Genomic DNA, 14,894 nt, shown 5'->3' with positions numbered 1-14,894 from the left:
CTGTGAGGCTCCTTGAGACATCCTCATGTATCAATTACAAAGATTATTATTATCATCATTATTTAATCAACTCACTGCTCATCTTCAGCATTTTCAGTTTTTTATTTGAGATTTCCAGCATTTGTAGTTTTACTTTTATCTCTGAAATTATTTTTCTCTTAGTACTCACAGATCACAGGGAGGTTTGAAGGAAGAAAACCTTTCAGCCTTTTTCATCTCAACCTTTTTAGAATATTCACCTTTACCATTTTCACATTCTTGCTTCTTAAATGAGTCCAGTCTCTTGACCTACTTGACTGGATGGTGACCTTTATCAATTGTTGTTTTCTCTTTGAAGAAGATGCCTTGTGTGCAAAGAACTCGAGTGAATAACAAGTATAAAGTGGAATCTCAGCTGATGTAATATAGTGATTGAAAGTGGAATACAGTGAGCAAGATGAAATGACTGCTTTTCTAAACTGCTAAGAAAATTTCAGGAGCTACATAATTAGGTGAGTAGGTGGCTGAGAAGGGCGTATGAAAGCGCTGATTTGCGAATGTGCTTTTTAACATATATTGGGAAGGAAAACTTTAAGAGCATAAATAAGATGGACAACAACCTATGGAATACAGGTAAAGTCGTATAAGTCATTTAGTTATAAATTGTATAACCTAAGTAGTACATGTACTACTTCATTTTCCAAAAAAAACCACTTAGATTTCTTTGCGCTAATCATATTTTAAACGGCTTAGTCTTAACAGTTCCTTAGTCCCAAATAATCCTAACTACTCTGCAATCATCTCCTAACTCATAGCTACAGTACTTAGCGGCTCCATTGATGAAGTATTTCATGCTCAGTGTTGTGTTTGAAACACGCGCAGGCAAAGAAGTCTTGACCCATCATCATGTCACAAAAGACAAACTTAACTTTGCATAAATGGTATTAAGTTGGTCGATACGACTTATATAAGTTTGCCCGTAACTCATACTTCATGTAATTCATATTAAATGTTATTGGTCCTGACTGGTACAACTTATGCGAGTTTATCTATAGTAAAAACGATAAACAAATTATAGATAGTCTTTTAAATTTAGACATTAAAACAATGCGTAATCGTTTGGTAGGAAGTTAAAGAGCATAGCCTATAAAAACGCTAATACATGGTCCATATCAAAATGTACACAAGGAGCTGGCAAGGCAGTCAACAGGTTAAAGAGGAAGGAATTGCATGGTTTTAGTTAGTTGAAGATGATAGTTTTTAATCAGTTTAAAATAGCAAAAAGGGTTTGGCACGAATGGAGAATGAGTAACCATCGTACAATGATACCAAGCAAGTAATGCTGGAAGGAATTGAAGATCAAAGGATAGGACTCCTTTTTTCTTCACCAGGTTTGTCATAAGACTGCCACCTGGAATGCGAGGAGGTGTTGGAACTTAAGGCAATGCAGGAATCATCAGCTATAGACAAGCTGTCAGCCTACAGAGAGCAATTCTCTACTTACATCAACAATTTCACAATATAAAATATGAACAACAACAACTTGCACTTATATAGCCCCCTTCACGCAGAGTAGCGTATCAGAGCACTTAAACATCTGAACTTACATTCTGCATACTGTTCAATTAATGAGAAACAATGGCAAAAAGGAAATACAAAATGACAACAAAAATGCCAGAAATGGTTGCAATGTGCCCTAGTAACGTATACGGTGAGCACATATAAATAAGCATGTGGAGCATACTTGTTTAGGTGTTTTCTCATATTCTATATTCCCTCCTGCGATTGAAAAAGGAAATGTACTCTACCTAAACAGAAATCTCTATAGTAAATACCTCTATAGGATCCGTTCTGACATATCTATTTTCCAGACTGAAGAGCACTAGCTTGTTTAGGTAGCATTGGGGATTATCCTCATTGCTCTCAGATGCCATTTAGTAGTGGAATATTTGATTTTATGCATAGATAAGCAACATATTTATCATCAAACAGCCATTCAATTTCTACCCTGGACAAGTACAGCAGAAAAAAATCACCTTAATGACAAATATGACAATACTAAATTACAGCAGGAGCTCAAATACAGGGACACTTCGGGACAAGAAAGATGTCTGTAACTTTAAAAGGGTTAACTTTTTTCAAGGACATTACTGCATACAATTTAGCTGCCCACCTACAAGTGCACAATCACTCACTCCACTTCACAGTAAATCCTATGAAGCGCAATGGGACATCCTCTTGAACATGAAAGGTATTATACCAAATGCAAGGATTATTATTATTAATACAGTAGAAGCCTGTTAAGCCAGACACATCAGGGATGGCCGCTTTGTACAGATTAAGAGGCGTCCGAGACTGGGAGAAGTTCTCTTACCTCTTCCTGCCCAGCAGAGGAGCGTCGCTTCCTCCCTCCCATTGCTGTTCCCATTGCATGGGAAGGGGAGGCCAATTAGTGGCGGCCTGAGGTGATTGACAGCCTTAGAGCCATTTGTGAATAGCTGGGCTCCACTCATTCACCAACTGCTCAGCTGTCAATCAATCACAATTTGACTCCTCCCTTGTTCTTCCCCATTCCTCCGGCCCCTGTTTGACAGCCCAACTCCAGTCACTTGTGAATGGCTGGAGCCCGCTGTTAATCAATCTTAGACTCTTCCCATTTCCTTCCTGGAGCCCCTCGACACTCGGAAGGTGCTTGTGAGTACATTCAGCGACGTCCAGTGAGGCACTTTGACCAGATTCATCGGATTTTTCACGAATCATCCGGCTTATCTAAAACAGGTAAGAACACAAATGAATCGGGGCCAGGGGTTTTATTTGATTTCCCTGGCGCCCGGGGTTAACAGACGTCAGTCTGAAAAGCGGATTCCACTGTAAAGCTGAGTTAAGATAGTATCAGCCAGCTTTGAAATGAAGGTTTTGTTCCAATGTTGTCAATGAAACACTTAAGACCGGATCTGAATGGTTTGAGGGTCATTGGAGGCTTTGTGCCCAATCATTGCACAAAGGTGAGTGAGGGAGAAGGTGGTGGGGGGTTCACTCTGGACCGTTATCAACTTGTACAATCATCCGCCAGTGTGATTTACCATCCTGAATATCACATTTTTCACACCATAATCATCAGTGTGTGTTTGAATCAAATTATGGGAGAGTTGAGCAAATACTGTGTATTTATTGAATTTATTTTGCCTGAGTCAATTACATACACAAAACCTATTCAGTAACTTATATCCTTCATATCTTAACATATTAAAATGTCACTCATCTCTACACTCTCCATGGCTGCTTCCTTCTTCAACACATCTGAATTGTTGCTGATTTCTTCCTTGATTTTGATATGCGAGTACTTTAGTTACTGATAGTTATTCTGCTTGCAGCCTCTCACCTCTCTTCCCAACTTTAATGATTGTGCCAATATCAACCTCTGGATGTGCACCACTTGCAGTTCACTCAGCTATGCCTGCTTCGCAACTGAATGAAAAATCTTGCCAAAGGCAAAAACACAGAATGAAATTTTCCAGTATATTGCAAATAGGATGATTTTTAAATTACTCACTGTTATGAGAAGCCAAGAGCTAGATTGGCATCTTGAGGTAGGCAGGCAGAAGGACAGAAGATCAAGTTGATAAAACCTACCAACTGCTGCATCGACCCCATCCTTACCCTTCTCCTTACCTCCCAGCTCCACCTCCTTGCCCCTCTACTCAGAGACATCGTAAACCTCTCCCTGTCCACTGGTACTGTTCTCACTCCATTAAAAATGGCTGCCATCACTCCTATCCTTAAAGAACCCTCCCTGGACCCATCTCTGTTCTCAACTACCTCCCCATCTCAAACCTCTCTTTCCTCTCCAAGGTCCTGGAACAAGTTGTTGCTTCCCAGCTTCGCTCCTTCCTCCCTCTCCACTCCGTTCACCCTTCCAATCGGGTTTCTGTGCTGCCAATAACATAGAAACAGCCCTGGTCAAAGTGATAAATGAGGTTCTGTCCATCTGGGACCAGGGCTCCCTCTGCCTCCTCGTCTTCCTTGACCTCTCTGCTGCCTTCAACGCCGTCGACCCCTGTATCCTAATCCACTGCCTCTCCTTTCACCTCAACCTTCACGGGTCTGTCCTTCACTGGTTCAGATCCTATCTCCCATAGCCCCCTACCACCGCTCAGCAGGCTCCAGTCTGCTTCAATTCCCCCGCCTCGCCCGCCCACCATTGGCGGGTGGACCTTCTGCCACTCTGCCCCCACTCTCTGGAACTCCATCTCGCAAACCCTCCGCCATGTTAGCACCTTTGCCTCCTTCAAGACCCGTCTCAAGATCCTCCTCTTTGATCGTGCTTTGGATCACCCTGCTTCCCCCCTGCCCTCCACCCTCCCCAATCCCGATCCCCAGTTCAGGTCCAAAACTCTGACTGTCCAGCACCTTGGGACATCCTCCTGACATGAAAGGCTCTATACAAATGTAATTTTGTTGTTGTCGTTGTTGCTATGCAGCAGAATCATCCTCAATGCATGATAAGAAGAACTTCTTCACTCAAAGGGTGGTGAATGTATGGAACTCACTATTGCAAAGGACTGTTGACGCTCAGTCTTTGAACATATTCAAGACTGAGATAGATAGATTTCTTATTGCAAAAGGGATTAAGGGATATGGGGATAAGGCAGGGTTAGGTTATTAGCTGGAGTTAGATTAGAAGATCAGCCATGATTGAATGGCGGGGCAGGCTCGAAGGGCCAAATGGCCTACTCCTGCTCCTACATGTTGTTATGTTATTGTATGCGGTTTTGTTCCAATGTATCAACTGTCCATCAAACAAGCTGTCTGAGACACATGGGAACAGATAAGTGATCATCTCTACGTACATTTAAAAGCGCAACAGGTAGCTTAATATCATTAAATGGGTGAGGAAGTATATCTACATATCCTTCATCCATTTCAGCTCGATAAAATGACTGTTTTGTCCGACAATATACCTCTTTAGAGTTTGGGAAGATAAATATGACTGCCTGGAATTGAGCCTACTCCAAGTAACCATGTCTGGGACAAGCGGAAAGATCATTAATGGCTGCTGTATTAAAACCGGGTTTGAACAATATTCTGACTCAGAGGTGAGAGACCCTACACACAATGCAATGGTGAGCAGCAAGGTTGTATCTATTATTCAGGGATTTGGTAAGTCCTTCTGATGTGAAAGGCATTATATAAATGTAATTTTGTATTGTATCAGAGGGATAAGCTTCAAGGAATGACTAAAGTAACTAGAATTCTTCAGTCTTATAAGAAGATGTCTTGGAGGGGACTTACTAGAAACTTAATGGGAGTGAGAAGTTAATCCCAGTACAACAGAGGGCAAAGGTTTAGCATTCTGCAGGGTATGTTAAAGACATACCAGAAAATATTGCTTTACATAAGCAACAATTAAAAGGGTTAGATTAGCAGTTAGAACAGTAAGTAGTAGTTAGAAAAGTAAGAGTAGTAGAGGCCAGGATACCAGAATGATGTAAGGAACTGTTTGATTCTGTAATTAGAAAACATTATGTTGAGATTCTTGAATTATAAGATGGCCTTCTTCATCCAAATGTTTTTTTGTGATCTTGTGATCTGTTGGTGGTTGTCCAGGCTGCATTCATAGAATCATAGAATTATAAAGCACCGAAGGAGGCCATTCAGCCCATATGTCTGTTTGCCTGCTCTTTGAAAAGAACTATCCAATTCAATCCCACTCCCCCGCTATCTCTCCATAGCCCTGCATGCTTGTCCTCCCCAGATAATTATTTACTTCTCTCTTAAAAGTTGTTATTGAATCATCTTCCGCCACCCTTTCAGGCAATGCAACCCAGAGCCGAACAACTCGTTGTGCGAAAAACATTCTCTTCACCTCCCTTCTGTTTCTTTTAACAACTATTTTAAATCAGTGTCTTCGGGTTACCAACCCATCCGCCAGTAGAAATAGTTTCTCCTTGTTCACCCTATTGAATTCCCTCATAATTTTGAAAACTTCTATTAAGTCTCCTCTTAACCTTCTTAGCTCCAAGGAGAATAATTCTAGCTTCTCTAGCCTTTCCCTCATTCCTGGTATCATCCTGTTGGATCTCCTTTGAACCCTCTCCAATGCCTTGACATCCTTCTTAAAGTGTGGTGCCCAGAACTGAACACAGTACTCTAGCTGAGACCTAACCGGTGTTTCATAAAGGTTCATCATATCTTCCTGACTTTTGTATTCTATGCCCCTATTTATAAAGTCTAGTATCCCATATGATTTTTTTTAACAGATTTAGCTACGTGTCCTGCTACCTTCAATGATTTACTTATATGAACCCCCAGGCTTCTCTGTTCCTTTACCTCCTTTCATATTGTACCATCTAGCTATATTTCCTCTCATTCTTCCTCCCAAAATGAATCACTTCGAATTTCTCCACATTAAACTTAATTTGCAAAGTGTCTGCCCATTTTACCAGTATGTCCATGTCCATTTGCAGTCCACTACTATCCTCCTCACTATTTACTATTTCTCCTAGCTTATTATCATCTGCAAACTTGGAAATTGTATTCCCTATACCCAAGTCCAGGTCATTTATATAGATCGAAAACAGCAGTAGTCCCAGTACTGACCCCTGGGGGACAACACTGCACACTTCCCTCCAGTCAACAAAACAACCGTTCACCATTGCTCTCTGCTTTTTGTCTCCCAGCCGGTTCTGTATCCATGCTGCCACTGTCCCTTTAATGGGCTTCTATTTTGCTTACAAGTCTCTTATGTGGCACTTTATCAAACACCTTTTGAAAATCCATATAAACGACATCAACTGCACTATCTTCATCCACCCTCTCCATTACTTCATCAAAAAAACTCTATCAGGTTTGTTACACATGATTTGCCTTTAACAAATCCATGTTGGCTGTCCTTTATTCTCCCATATTTTTCTAACTGAAAATTTACTTTGTCCTGGATTATAGTCTCTGGAAATTTACCCACTAGTGACGTTAGGCAGATTGGTCTGTAGTTCCCGGATTTATCCTTCTGCCTCTGCCTTTGTAGAGGTGAGTAACATTTGCAAGCCTCCAGTCCTCTGGCATCACCCCTGTGTCCAAGGAGGATTCAAAGATTGTGGGCAGAACCTCCGTTATTTCCACCCTTATTTCCCTCAGTACCCTAGCATTGATGCAAACTAAGCTATTCAGAGGTTTAGCAATCCTATTTGCATGAATATCTTGATATTTACCCATACTTTTGCACTTAAGCTTTATTTACCTTTTGAACTGTAAATCTTTTTTTTAAATTGCATGCTATAATATGTCAGTCTTTACTTTTCATTATCATGATTTGAGTGAGATTCAGCCAGGTTCTTCATATTTTATGTGCATGCATGAGCAATGCAAGTGTGAATTCCATTTTTACTGGAAAAAAAATTCTGTCACACATTGTAAAGAAAATTCATGCTGATAGCAATTAATTCCCCAAAAATTAAATGTGGGATAGAAAAGATAGAATTGAAATAATGCATAGAAAGCGTCACAAACTATTATGTTATTGATATCAAGTCAAACCCTCAAAAATGATTTCCCATTGGAGAATCTGCAGCTGAATGTAATTCTATTTTGAACACCAGAAACACCAGAAGACCTTGGTTAATTAATTTGGTGATTACTAATATTCAGTATGCATGTGATTCATAAGGACACTATTGAAAATTCAGTGATAATTATAATAACTTGCATTTGTTCAAGGCCTTTCTTGTGAAAATAAAATGCTTCAAAGCACATCACAAAATGTAATTGATTAGAAATGAAGTGAAGGTTGTTATGGAAGCAAACACAAGAAGCTAGTCTGCTCCAGCAATGTTCTAGAAATATACAATTAATTGATACTCATTAAGCGATAAGAAAAGATGATCCAGCCACGAAGATTCATGCCACTGAATGATAGCTATTGATGTGCCGTCACGAAAGAGATGAATGGTTGTTGAACAATAAGATCATCGCTGAATCAGTATTGGGTCTTAGATTGGTAAGTGTAGTGAAAGAGAAGGAGAAAATTAGAAAAAGGGTGGAAGAAAGTTTATGATCATTACTTGCAAACAGAAGTTTGGATGGCCATTTGATTTCACCATTCCGAAATATGAACCTCAGCATCTTCCCATTAGAGCATCTTACTGCTTCGGAGAAAATAAAATACTACACGTTGGAAGTTTCAGAACTTACCAAAGTAATAGAGGGAGAGAATTTCTTTGATATTAAGTGCTGCTACAGTCTTCTGGATTGTGTATAGATTCTGACTTGCCAATCAAATTTTGATCTGTGCTGCAACATCATTACAAAACAAATAATCTTTGCACTTGTTGTATCGTCATATCACTTTGCCAAGATGTCTCAAAGGGCTTCACAGGATATACTGTAAATTAGATTGACTGTGCCTTTTGTGCACATTGTTGGTTAAAAGGTGTTTAATTTAGAAGGAGCAATGTGGATAATTTAAGGAAATCAGGAGCTACAGGTTTGGAAAGAGAGGAAGTAATGCATATCCATTGTAAAAGTGTATATTATCACCTAGAACATGAAATAATGAATTAAATGTGCACATCTACAGTCTAGTACATCTTTGAGATGACTTAAACTTACGATTAGATCTGAGCATACCCAGACTGACTGCATTTTTCTCATGATTCTCATCATTTACCGCTTCTTCCTAATATGATTAGTTCAAATTGAATTGGTTCTTTTCCTGACAACTCAGCTTTCTTGAAAACATTTCATATTTCATTGTCAGCCTCATCTTGAGAGGAGGCTGACAATGCAATTCTACCCCAGCACTGTATCAGTGTGTCAAGCTAGACTGTGAGTTCAAAGTCCTGATGTGGGGTTTGAACCCACAGCCTTATGACTCACAGGCAAGAGTGCTACTAACTAAGCTAGGCTGACATCTAAAATCAGGATCAATAAGCACAATGTTTTCTGGTTACAGCTGCAAATCCCCTAATCCAAGTACAGAAATATGCTTCTGGTTTCTATGCATGTCTTTGTTAGAGGATATGGGCATGAATGTGGGGAATAAGAAAGAATGCCACATTTTATTACAGATGCCGTATGTTAACATTATAAATGTGTAACGTATTTCATTCACTTTTGGAGATGGACTGGGACTTCCACAATAAAGTGCTAATTAAATGTAAAAAATGTTCTTCATTGTCAACATCTTCAGAATACAGCTAGCTTACTACAATAATTCTTAGCTGGTGTAACAGTAGGCACACATCTCAAAAGAAATTGTTTAGTTTTAGGGACTGAAATTCATAAAGAATTGAAATCAAATAATCATTGAATTTAAAATAACATCTACAATGCTAAAATGTCTCAAATACCTCACATGCAATTACTGTTAAGTGTAGTGACTGTTTTGGCAAGCATACATACAACAACTTGCATTTATATAGTGCTCTTCATGTGGACTAGCGTCACAGAGCACTTGACAGTGGCGGAGTCTGACCCCGAGCTAGGGCGAAAGCGAGTGGGCAGGTGACCGTAGGTATGATCAAAAAGGAAGGTCTTTACGTGACACCTATAGTGTGCACAGCAAGGTCTCACAAACTGCTATGAGGTGAACGACCAATTAATCTGAATGGTTGTTGGTCAGGATCCTGGGGAAGGTAGAAATTCTTGTCTCTTTTCAAATAGTGACATGAGATCACTAATGTTCACTGGAACATTAGTGATGAATATCAGTTTAATCTATATTCTGAATAAAGACACATCCCACATTGGAATGTCAGCCTGGACTAAGAGCCCATGTCCCGAAGTCGAGTTGAAACCTCTAACCTTCTGACCATAATGCACTACCAACGGAACTAAGGCAGAATCAAAGGTGATATTTTCAATGATAACACTGCAAACAAATGAGTACTGTGAAATATGGTTAACATGAGAGGTTTGTAATGATGTGTAATACATTCCAATAAATTGTTGGTTGTACTTTATTATTAATAATAATCTTTGTCTATATCGCCGCATTCACAATGGGAGGACATAGAATCATAGAATTATACAGCACAGAAGGAGGCCATTTGGCCCGTTGTGACTGTACTGGCTTTTGAAAAGAGCTTTCCAATTCAATCCCACTCCCCCACATAGCCCTGCAAATTTGTTCTCCCCAAATAATTATCTACTTCCCACTTCAAAGCTGTTATTGAATTAGCTTCTACCACCCTTTCAGGCAATGCATTCCACATCCGAACCATGTGAAAAAATGTCTCCTCACCTCCCCTCTGTTTATTTTAACAACTATTTAAAATCAGAGTCCTTGGGTTACCGACCCACTCACCAGTAGAAATAGTTTCTCCTTGTTCACCCTATCGAATTCCCTCATCATTTTGAAAACTTCTATTAAGTCTCCTCTTAACCTTCTCTGCTCCAAGGAGAATAATCCCAGCTTCTCTAGTCTCTCCTGATAACTGAATTCCCTCAATTCCTAGTACCATCCTGGTCAATCTCCTTTGCATTCTCTCCAATGCCTTGACATCCTTCCTAAAGGGTGGTGCCCAGAACTGAGCACAGTCTCTAGCTGAAGCCTAATCAGTGTTTTATAAAGGTTCATCATAACTTCCTGACTTTTGTATTCTATGCCCCTATTTATGAAGTCTAGTATCCCCTTGTTTTTTTTAACAGCTTTATCTACCTTCAAAGATTTGAAAGATAATGCCAAAGCCTCCGTTATTTCCACCCTTACCTCCCTCAGTAACCTGGGATACATCCCGTCCGGACTGGGTGACTTATCTACCTTGAGCATGGACAACCCTTTTAGTACCTTCTCTCGGTTTACTCTTATCTTATTCTATTTCTCTACCCTCTCCTCCAATACTGTGGGCATTGACTGCATCCTCATCTTTCGTGAATGCAAAGTACTCATTCAGTACATCAGCCATACCCTCTGCCTCCATAAGAAAATTTCCTCTTTGGTCCCTAATTGGACCCACCCTACCTTTGACTAACCCTTTATTCTTGATATGCTTATAATGTTCCCTTTTATGTTATCCGCTAATTTTTTCTCATACAATCTCTTTGCCCCTCTTGTTTTCTTTTTCAGTTCTCCTCTATACTTCCTATATACTATTTGATTATCTTCTGTATTTTGGACCTGACATTTATCATTCGCCTTTTTCTGTTTCATTTTAATCCCTTATTTCCTTATTCATCCAGGAAGGTTGGATGTTTACCCTTTCCCTTTTGTGAGAATGTATTTGTTCTGACCCCGAACTATCTCCTCCTCGAGGCTTCCTATTGCTCGTTAGCTGTTTTACCTGACAATCTTTCTTTTCAGTCCACTTTGGCTAGGCCCCTTTTTAAACGCACTGAAATTAGTCCTTTCCAGTTGATTATCTTCACCTTTGATTGCTTGTTGTCCCTTTCTATAAGTACTCTTAACATAATGATGCTGTGATTACTGTTGTCCAGGTGCCCTCCTAGTGAAACCTGCTTCACTTCATTCTCCAGAAATAGATACAGCACTGCTTCCTTCCTCATTGGGCTGGAAACATACTGATCCAGAATGTTATCCTGCACATATTTCAGGAATCATTTCCTCTACTTGGCCTTGTTATTTTGCCGGTCTATATTAGGATAATTGAAGACCCCCATTATCACTGCTCTATTGGTTTTGCATCTTTCTGAAATCTGCTCGCAGGTTTACTTGTCTATCTCCTTTTCACTATTTGGGGTCCACAGTATACACCTAACAGAGTAACAGATCCTTCTCTCCATCTCCGTTATTGTGACTACATCATAACCCCGTGTGGCAATTTGAGCCTGCAGTTCAACCAATCTTATTTCTCACATTCCATATATTTACACATATGCACTCCAAGACTGACTTAATCTGTTCTGCTTTTCTCCCCCGTCTAATCCCTCTTTTTTCTGGATTACTCCTGATGACTATTCGTCTCTCCCAGCCCTCTATGTAACTTGCTTCTCTTCCCTGAACCTATATCCTGAGTGCCTAGGATCTCAGCCCATTTTTTCCCTAAATCATGGATCCAAACATGGACCATAACTTCTGAATATTCCCCTTCCCCCGTAGACCATTTGCACCTGTTCCATGATGTCTTCAACCCGGGCACCAGCGAGGTAATATACCATGGGAGAGTCATGTCTTTGGTTGCAGAAACACCTGTGTACTCGTTTTACCATTGTGTCCTCAATGACAATTGCATTGACCCTCTTCGCTGCGTTCTCCTGTGCATCCATTGGCTTTGACTCCTCTCCCCAGAAACATCATCAACCTCACCAGTATTCAATACACAGAGCTGGTTTGTGAGTGCCACACACTCAATGGATTTCTGTACAGCCTGTCCCCTCTTTCTACCATGCTGGATGGTCACCCACTCACTCTCCTTCTGAACCCTCAGTGGCTGTGTTGTGACCACCTCCTGAATTGTTCGATCCATGAACTCTTCAGCCTCCTGTATCGTATGCAGTGACACCAGCCTCTCCTCAATCTCAGAAACCCTGAGCTCAAGCTCGAGCAGCTGGAAGCACTTCCTACACATGTGTTTGTCCAGGGCACAGAAAGCTTCCTGGAGTTCCCACATGGCACACATTGTGGATGCAACCGGTCTCAGCTGCCCTGCCATATTCCCAGACATGTTTTATATTATTTTAATATAAATATTATATAATTAATTTTCCCCTTCTGCACCAAATTCCCACTCTCACCATCACTGTGGACTCCTGTAGCTCAGTGGTTAGAGCACTCGCTTTGCAAGCGAGAGACCTGAGTTCAATTCCAGGCAGAGGGCGAAACCTTAGGCAAGTTTCCTTACTCCACACACCTAATAATAATCCCTCCAAAAAAAACAATAATAAATTGGTCATTTTCAATCCACGACTGTTTGTGGGACATTGCTGTGCGCAATTGGCTGTGGCGTTCACCCACAAATATACAGTCAATTCACTTTACAGTATATTCTGTGAAGCGCTTTGGGACATCCTCCTGACATGAAAAGCGCTATATCAAATGCAAGGATTATTATTATTATCCTCACACTGCTGGGCTCTCTGCTCATGTGATGCTCTCCCAAGTCTTCTCCTTTATATAGGACTCAAACAAAAGCACCCAATTTCAACTGGTCAGCAGATTTTTTTAATCCCCAACAGCCTGTTAATTGACTTATTTGCCTTCTTACATGTAGGGTTGCCTCTACCTCAAGATAGATTTCCCACTCTTCTGCTGAATGAAAGAGTTCTCTCTTGCTCTCTGGTATTTTTCTTGCTGAAGAATTCCCACTCTCACTAAATTCCTTAACAGATTTCTCACTTTGTTCCAGCTCACTCAGTTCTCTCCTCATGCTGCTGGGCTCTCTGCATCTCAAAGAGCTTTGCAGGATTTACTATAAACTGTAGTGACTGCTTTTGCAGGTGGACCAAAACAATGTCCTTCCGGAGAAGGGTGGGGGAGAATGAGTACTGATGAGATGGAGGAATCTGACAGGAAGATATTAATTATGACAGTGTTGTGCATTTTGTGACGGTGCACAGGAATGTCTATTTACAAGGTGAATGTCCATTCAAGCGCTCTGGGAGGCTACCCTGCATTAGGGGCGCTAAATCAATGCAAGTTGTTGTTAAATATGTACTTGCTCTCAAGGAGCTGAGCTTGTGGAAGGACCTGAATACAGAATTGCAGTGCACAACATGCACATTACAAAATAAATGTAGAAGGACACATCCTCAACCAAAACAATTTACTTAGCTCACCATGGGAGCACAAGTCATTAACTAAAAGTGGAACTTGCAGCTGTTTGGCCAGTAGGAAATCTGATCACTTGACACAAAGAGTAGATTAAAGAATGTACTGTTTTAATTATGTCATTTTGCATAGAAAATCTGCAGTTCATTTGTACGAAGCAAGTTTCAGCCTCGCTAGCAATATTTATAGGTCCCAAGTGAGATATGTTTTACACTCTTCAGTTTGTACAGCAACCATTAATGAGAAAGAGTTCACAACGCTGTGGCTCTGATTTTTTTTCAGGTTTAGCTTTACACTTCTTAAAAGAATAACTTATATTTCAAATTAATAGAGTGATTTTAAAAATAAATCAACAGCACAAACATTTCTTGCAGTTCTTGCATTTTGCAGGCTATAAATATACCCAATAAAAGTGTGATGACAAATGATTCCTAATCATAAATGTGAATGGCTTCAAGTAACTGGAAGTAACTGGAACATGGAAGGAGACTCCAATTGTGGCATCACACTGACCCATGATAAATCCACTCTGATGTATCTACTACTCCTAATACTCTCTGGAATTAGGTAAACAGAGTGCATCCCTCTGGAGAGAGAGTGTATTGCAAGAAGCACTGCATTGACAGCATGCCATTCCCATGTTTAGGTGGCATGCATGGAACTCCATGTAGTTTGGATACACTTAAGCACGGTGATGGGATTCTGCATGTGTAAAACATCCCAGCTGGCCAACAAAACAATTATCAATGTTTAATTTAGACCTTTTAAATATGCATAACACTCAGCTTTGGCATTAATATTTATTTAATTATAGATACCATGTACAAACTAAACTATCACTCGTACTTGGTTGTAAAAAATTGCCAGCTTTCTTTTCACAACACAAGGCAAAGATTACTTTTTCAATAGCTACTTTGCTCCAATTAGAGTGTTGAGTGACATCAACGTTTTCTAAGAGTTTATTGACATGGACTCATTGCACTTCTCAGTGTCTCGAGATAATATTTTTGCGAATCAATTCGATGGGTTTCAAGCATTGCTTCGCACATTGAATAAGTAATTGGTTGCTCAACAGGATCAATTTCTAGTCCATATTTTTCAAACCATTCTGCAGGAACATCAATGACTTTATACATTTAATGCTCCAATTATTTCGTCACCATGGTCAAAACAGAAACCATATTTGGATGCA

The sequence above is a fragment of the Callorhinchus milii genome, unplaced genomic scaffold (assembly GCF_018977255.1).
Source record: "Callorhinchus milii isolate IMCB2004 unplaced genomic scaffold, IMCB_Cmil_1.0 Scaffold6, whole genome shotgun sequence".
NCBI lineage: Eukaryota > Metazoa > Chordata > Chondrichthyes > Chimaeriformes > Callorhinchidae > Callorhinchus > Callorhinchus milii.
Note: the sequence above shows the minus strand (reverse complement) of the source record.